General features: G+C 55.2%; 1 pseudogene; it reads right to left on the bottom strand.

Annotated features, from left to right (window-relative positions):
• The window catches only part of LOC108801449, a 21161-nt pseudogene extending 16196 nt beyond the window's left edge, over nucleotides 1-4965 (bottom strand).
• Nucleotides 4966-7508: the final 2543 nt, after the last annotated feature.

Consider the following 7508-nt stretch of genomic DNA (forward strand, 5'->3'; position numbering starts at 1 on the left):
CCTCTCTCTCCTGGCTGTCTCTCCTCTCTCTCTCCTGGCTGTCTCTCCTTGCTATCTCTCTCTCTCCTTGGCTCTCTCCTCTCTGTCTCTCCCGGCTGTCTCTCCTCTCTCTCTCCTGACTGTCTCTCCTCACTCTCTACCCAGGCTGTCTCTCCTCTCTCTCTCCTGACTGTCTCTCCTCACTCTCTACCCAGGCTGTCTCTCCTCTCTCTCTCCTGACTGTCTCTCCTCACTCTCTCCTGGCTGTCTCTCCTCTCTCTCCTCACTCTCTCCTGGCTGTCTCTCCTCTCTCTCCTGGCTGTCTCTCCTCTCTCTCCTGGCCGTCTCTCCTCTCTCCCCTGGCTGTCTCTCCTGTCTCTCTCCTGACTGTCTCTCCTGGCCGTCTCTCCTCTCTCTCCCATGGCTGTCTCTCCTCTTTCTCTCTCCTGGCTGTCTCTCTCTCTCCTGGCTGTCTCTCTCTCTCCTGGCTGTCTCTCTCTCTCCTGGCTGTCTCTCTCTCTCCTGGCTGTCTCTCTCTCTCCTGGCTGTCTCTCTCTCTCCTGGCTGTCTCTCTCTCTCCTGGCTGTCTCTCTCTCTCCTGGCTGTCTCTCTCTCTCCTGGCTGTCTCTCTCTCTCCTGGCTGTCTCTCTCTCTCCTGGCTGTCTCTCTCTCTCCTGGCTGTCTCTCTCTCTCCTGGCTGTCTCTCTCTCTCCTGGCTGTCTCTCTCTCTCCTGGCTGTCTCTCTCTCTCCTGGCTGTCTCTCTCTCTCCTGGCTGTCTCTCTCTCTCCTGGCTGTCTCTCTCTCTCCTGGCTGTCTCTCTCTCTCCTGGCTGTCTCTCTCTCTCCTGGCTGTCTCTCTCTCTCCTGGCTGTCTCTCTCTCTCCTGGCTGTCTCTCTCTCTCCTGGCTGTCTCTCTCTCTCCTGGCTGTCTCTCTCTCTCCTGGCTGTCTCTCTCTCTCCTGGCTGTCTCTCTCTCTCCTGGCTGTCTCTCTCTCTCCTGGCTGTCTCTCTCTCTCCTGGCTGTCTCTCTCTCTCCTGGCTGTCTCTCTCTCTCCTGGCTGTCTCTCTCTCTCCTGGCTGTCTCTCTCTCTCCTGGCTGTCTCTCTCTCTCCTGGCTGTCTCTCTCTCTCCTGGCTGTCTCTCTCTCTCCTGGCTGTCTCTCTCTCTCCTGGCTGTCTCTCTCTCTCCTGGCTGTCTCTCTCTCTCCTGGCTGTCTCTCTCTCTCCTGGCTGTCTCTCTCTCTCCTGGCTGTCTCTCTCTCTCCTGGCTGTCTCTCTCTCTCCTGGCTGTCTCTCTCTCTCCTGGCTGTCTCTCTCTCTCCTGGCTGTCTCTCTCTCTCCTGGCTGTCTCTCTCTCTCCTGGCTGTCTCTCTCTCTCCTGGCTGTCTCTCTCTCTCCTGGCTGTCTCTCTCTCTCCTGGCTGTCTCTCTCTCTCCTGGCTGTCTCTCTCTCTCCTGGCTGTCTCTCTCTCTCCTGGCTGTCTCTCTCTCTCCTGGCTGTCTCTCTCTCTCCTGGCTGTCTCTCTCTCTCCTGGCTGTCTCTCTCTCTCCTGGCTGTCTCTCTCTCTCCTGGCTGTCTCTCTCTCTCCTGGCTGTCTCTCTCTCTCCTGGCTGTCTCTCTCTCTCCTGGCTGTCTCTCTCTCTCCTGGCTGTCTCTCTCTCTCCTGGCTGTCTCTCTCTCTCCTGGCTGTCTCTCTCTCTCCTGGCTGTCTCTCTCTCTCCTGGCTGTCTCTCTCTCTCCTGGCTGTCTCTCTCTCTCCTGGCTGTCTCTCTCTCTCCTGGCTGTCTCTCTCTCTCCTGGCTGTCTCTCTCTCTCCTGGCTGTCTCTCTCTCTCCTGGCTGTCTCTCTCTCTCCTGGCTGTCTCTCTCTCTCCTGGCTGTCTCTCTCTCTCCTGGCTGTCTCTCTCTCTCCTGGCTGTCTCTCTCTCTCCTGGCTGTCTCTCTCTCTCCTGGCTGTCTCTCTCTCTCCTGGCTGTCTCTCTCTCTCCTGGCTGTCTCTCTCTCTCCTGGCTGTCTCTCTCTCTCCTGGCTGTCTCTCTCTCTCCTGGCTGTCTCTCTCTCTCCTGGCTGTCTCTCTCTCTCCTGGCTGTCTCTCTCTCTCCTGGCTGTCTCTCTCTCTCCTGGCTGTCTCTCTCTCTCCTGGCTGTCTCTCTCTCTCCTGGCTGTCTCTCTCTCTCCTGGCTGTCTCTCTCTCTCCTGGCTGTCTCTCTCTCTCCTGGCTGTCTCTCCTCTCTCTCTCCTGGCTGGCTCTCCTCTCTCTCCCGGCTGTTTCTCCTCTCTCTCTCCGGACTGTCTCTCCTCTCTCTCTCTCCGGACTGTCTCTCCTCTCTCTCTCCCGGCTGTCTCTCCTCTCTCTCTCCCCGGCTGTCTCTCCTCTCTCTCCAGGCTGTCTCTCCTCTCTCCTGGCTATCTCTTCTCTCTCTCTCCTGGCTGGCTCTCCTCTCTCTCCCGGCTGTCTCTCCTCTCTCCTGGCTATCTCTTCTCTCTCTCTCCTGGCTGGCTCTCCTCTCTCTCCCGGCTGTCTCTCCTCTCTCCTGGCTATCTCTTCTCTCTCTCTCCTGGCTGGCTCTCCTCTCTCTCCCGGCTGTCTCTCCTCTCTCCTGGCTATCTCTTCTCTCTCTCTCCTGGCTGGCTCTCCTCTCTCTCCCGGCTGTCTCTCCTCTCTCCTGGCTATCTCTTCTCTCTCTCTCCTGGCTGGCTCTCCTCTCTCTCCCGGCTGTCTCTCCTCTCTCCTGGCTATCTCTTCTCTCTCTCTCCTGGCTGGCTCTCCTCTCTCTCCCGGCTGTCTCTCCTCTCTCCTGGCTATCTCTTCTCTCTCTCTCCTGGCTGGCTCTCCTCTCTCTCCCGGCTGTCTCTCCTCTCTCCTGGCTATCTCTTCTCTCTCTCTCCTGGCTGGCTCTCCTCTCTCTCCCGGCTGTCTCTCCTCTCTCCTGGCTATCTCTTCTCTCTCTCTCCTGGCTGGCTCTCCTCTCTCTCCCGGCTGTCTCTCCTCTCTCCTGGCTATCTCTTCTCTCTCTCTCCTGGCTGGCTCTCCTCTCTCTCCCGGCTGTCTCTCCTCTCTCCTGGCTGTCTCTCCTCTCTCTCCCCTGGCTGTCTCTCCTCTCTCTCCTAGCTGTCTCTCATCTCTCTCTCCCGGCTGTCTCTCCTCTCTCTCCCCCGGCTGTCTCTCCTCTCTCTCCATCCTGGCTGTCTCTCCTCTCTCTCCCGGCTGTCTCTCCTCTCTCTCCCGGCTGTCTCTCCTCGATCTCTCTCCTGGCTGTCTCTCCTCTCTCTCCCGGCTGTCTCTCCTCGCTCTCTCTCCTGGCTGTTTCTCCTCTCTCTCCCGGCTGTCTCTCCTCGCTCCTAAGCAGTCGGGTGAAGACCCTGAAGTGGTGGAAAGGAAAGCCATAAACCACCAATGGTAACACAAACAGAACACTAATGATCATTTCAGAGTTCCACAGGAAGTCATTTTCCTGGGAGGAAGTAGCGGGGTCACCACTCACAATTGTTCTGCGGCAATGTTAGTAAACGAAGCCTAGAAAGTCGATGCCGACAATCCCTACAGGTGTCCCACCTTCTGCGGATCACACGCGAGCCCTCGGTCTGTATAGAAGCAGTGCTGGGGCGGACTCTATTACCACGCCGTGGTGAGCAATATTTGGACCGTATTGTACGGCAGGAAGTAGTATATATCGCTCTCAAAATGGCCAGAAAAAGGCAATTGACAAAGCAAGACAGACAGACCATGATAAACCTTAAAAGTGCAGAAATTGCAAAGAAAGCCAAGGTGCCAGTGGGTACAGTTTCCGACACCGTCGAAAGGCACTTGGAAACTAGAGGAAGCGCTGACAGGAAGAGTTCTGGCAGACCCAAAGCCACAACAGAGTCAGAAGACAAGTTTCTCAGAGTCAACGGCTTGCGTGATAGGCGGCTCACAGGACAACAGCTTCAAGCACAAAGTCAAAGAAAGCCAAGGTGCCAGTGAGTACAGTTTCCGACACCGTCGAAAGGCACTTGGAAACTGGAGGAAGCGCCGGCAGGAGCTAAACCACAACAGAATTCAGAAGACAAGTTTCTCAGTGTCCAAGGCTTGCGTGATAGACGGCTCTCATGACAACAGCTTCAAGCAAAAAGTCAAAGAAAGCCAAGGTGCCAGTGAGTACAGTTTCCTACACTGTCGAAAGGCACTTGGAAGCGCTGACAGGAAGAGTTCTGGCAGACCCAAAGCCACAACAGAGTCAGAAGACAAGTTTCTCAGAGTCAACGGCTTGCGTGATAGGCGGCTCACAGGACAACAGCTTCAAGCACAAAGTCAAAGAAAGCCAAGGTGCCAGTGAGTACACCGACACCGATCGAAGAAAGTCTCCGCTTAAACTGTGAAGAGAAGACTTGGAGCTGCAGGTTTGACAAGTCGAACGGCGGTAAGAAAACCATTGCCGAGATGGCAAAATAAGAAAAAGAGGCCATGAAGCACCACCGGTGGACTACTGAGGACTGGAAGAAGGTCTTATGGACCGATGAATGAAAATGTGAGATCTTCTTTTCATCGCGCAGGGTGTTTTTTAGTATGACGTCGAGTAGACAACAAGATGGTTCCTCGAAGGGTGACACCAACTGTGAAACATGGAGGAGGAAGCGTGATAGTCTGGTGTGCACCTAGTTGGTCAGGGGTTCATCCTACAGCAAGATAATGACCCGAAACTTACCTCCAGGCCGTGTCAGAACCAAAGTGAACGGGCATAACGGGGGGGTTACTGGGTGAAAATATAAAATATTATCACCTCCTCTGATCCCAGTTCCAGCAATGTCTCCTCTCTGCTATCTCCAAAATCACCTCAGAGCTAGAACTTCTTGTCTGATCCTGACATCACTTCCTGTCTGTTTTCCATAGAGACTTCCTCTCTGGGTATGGGTGAGATCACCACCTTGTGGAGCTCAGAGGAACTGCAGACCCGAGATCTCTCACACACCGTGAACACGGCCGTGATGACATTTCCGAGGGTCATTCGCTAAGCTGCCGTGTGAATAACCGAGCCGAACCGTATTTTAACCGCACGTCGCCTGCCCTCGGTTCTCCTGCCGTCACCTCAGCCCTGGGAAGCCTTAGCTCGTCCAGGCCGAAGCGTTGGGAGCAGACCTTTCGCCTCGGCCCATGCCACATCTGGATCGGCTGAAGCCAACTTTCAGCAGTTCCTTCGTTGCCGTTCACCCGTATTCTCCGAAGGGTGAAAGAGCAGAGACGTTCGGTGAAGCGTACGGTTCGGCGATTCTGTTCAAGGCCTCCACTCGTGGTGAAGTAGGCCTTAGACATGTGTGGTTCGTTAATAGACCCTCCGCCAGTCATACAAGACCCTTCAGTTCTGGTAGGAATGCCCCAAATTAGGGGTTCCCCCTAAAATTCCATACCAGGCCCTTGATCCGAGCAGCGCCCCCCTCCTGCACCTTCTAGGCCACATGACCTTACCATGGGAACCCCTGGAGAAGCACCTTGTCCCCATGTGGATGAGGACAAGGGCCTCTTCCCTACAACCCTGGCCCGGAACCACGGCCACCAACTCGCCGAAAGAAAAACATTTTGGTTCAGTCCCCCAGTTGGGGTCTACAAGTGTTCTGCCAGTGAAGGGGAGACGCTGTTCCCGGGATGGAGGACCAGAGAAGAACTTCTTCTGTTGGAGAATCCAGGATGGGGCTTGGACCTCAGAGAGAAGTTCGGTGTCCCGCCCAGGGAGCTCTGTGCTAAGTCTACTGACCAGCTGAGGTTCTACAATACACAGAGTCACCACAATCGGTATAAAGTCCTCTGCACTGGCAAGTGGTGTGTGAGACTGGAACCCAACTTTACATTGACATCCCACAAGCGGCTAAGGACTCATCCCTGAGGTGAAAGGTCATCCCACCCTGATTCTGAGGCCCCCAACATGGGGGGGTCAAGGGGGTGCTAGACTCCTAATTCATATCATGTAGTATGTTGTATTCAGTGCCCCCGTAGATCTCTGTATGAGTGTGACACCACGTGGAGGGTGAAGGGGTAGAATGTCCTCCACCAATCAGCAATCTGTAGAACGTGGACTCATCAGTTTGTCACGGAAAAACCTTCTGTATGGTAACTGAGCGTCCAAGTGCTGCAGTCCGATCAGGTGTGATAAGGGGGAGATCTCTGGGATGGTCCCGCTGTGATAAGGGGGAGATCTCTGGGATGGTCCCGCTGTGATAAGGGGGAGATCTCTGGGATGGTCCCGCTGTGATAAGGGGGAGATCTCTGGGATGGTCCCGCTGTGATAAGGGGGAGATCTCTGGGATGGTCCCGCTGTGATAAGGGGGAGATCTCTGGGATGGTCCCGCTGTGATAAGGGGGAGATCTCTGGGATGGTCCCGCTGTGATAAGGGGGAGATCTCTGGGATGGTCCCGCTGTGATAAGGGGGAGATCTCTGGGATGGTCCCGCTGTGATAAGGGGGAGATCTCTGGGATGGTCCCGCTGTGATGAGGAGAGCTCTGGGATGGTCCCGCTGTGATAAGGAGGAGCTCTCTGGGATGGTCTTGCTGTGATAAGGGGGAGATCTCTGGGATAGTCCCGCTGTGATAAGGAGATCTCTGGGATGGTCCCGCTGTGATAAGGGGGAGATCTCTGGGATGGTCCCGCTGTGATAAGGGGGAGATCTCTGGGATGGTCCCGCTGTGATAAGGGGGAGATCTCTGGGATGGTCCCGCTGTGATAAGGGGGAGATCTCTGGGATGGTCCCGCTGTGATAAGGGGGAGATCTCTGGGATGGTCCCGCTGTGATAAGGGGGAGATCTCTGGGATGGTCCCGCTGTGATAAGGGGGAGATCTCTGGGATGGTCCCGCTGTGATAAGGGGGAGATCTCTGGGATGGTCCCGCTGTGATAAGGGGGAGATCTCTGGGATGGTCCCGCTGTGATAAGGGGGAGATCTCTGGGATGGTCCCGCTGTGATAAGGGGGAGATCTCTGGGATGGTCCCGCTGTGATAAGGGGGAGATCTCTGGGATGGTCCCGCTGTGATAAGGGGGAGATCTCTGGGATGGTCCCGCTGTGATAAGGGGGAGATCTCTGGGATGGTCCCGCTGTGATAAGGGGGAGATCTCTGGGATGGTCCCGCTGTGATAAGGGGGAGATCTCTGGGATGGTCCCGCTGTGATAAGGGGGAGATCTCTGGGATGGTCTCGCTGTGATAAGGACATAACACAAAAACAGGACAAACAACGAGAACCTTCATCTCTAAACTTTAATGTTATAATAGAAATCTGAAGACACAATTATTACCAAATCAACAAATTGTATGATGGAGGAAGTGGGAAAAGTTCCACCTGAAGATGTCGTAGGTTCCACTTCCCTCCAGCAGGGGGCTCTCCGAGTCCAAGGAGCTGCCTGTGCAGACTGATCACCACTGCAGTGACATTGTCAGTCCTATCGTGTAGTCTGATCTCCCCTTCTCTTCATCCACAAGCTCCTCCCTCACCATGATGTCTTCCTTTGAAGGGAGATCAGACTACACTGCTAGAGGGACTCAACCAGCAGTGACCCCCGTCC

Source organism: Nanorana parkeri, unplaced genomic scaffold (assembly GCF_000935625.1).
Source record: "Nanorana parkeri isolate BGI_ZX_2015 unplaced genomic scaffold, ASM93562v1 scaffold2341, whole genome shotgun sequence".
Taxonomy (NCBI): Eukaryota; Metazoa; Chordata; class Amphibia; order Anura; family Dicroglossidae; genus Nanorana; species Nanorana parkeri.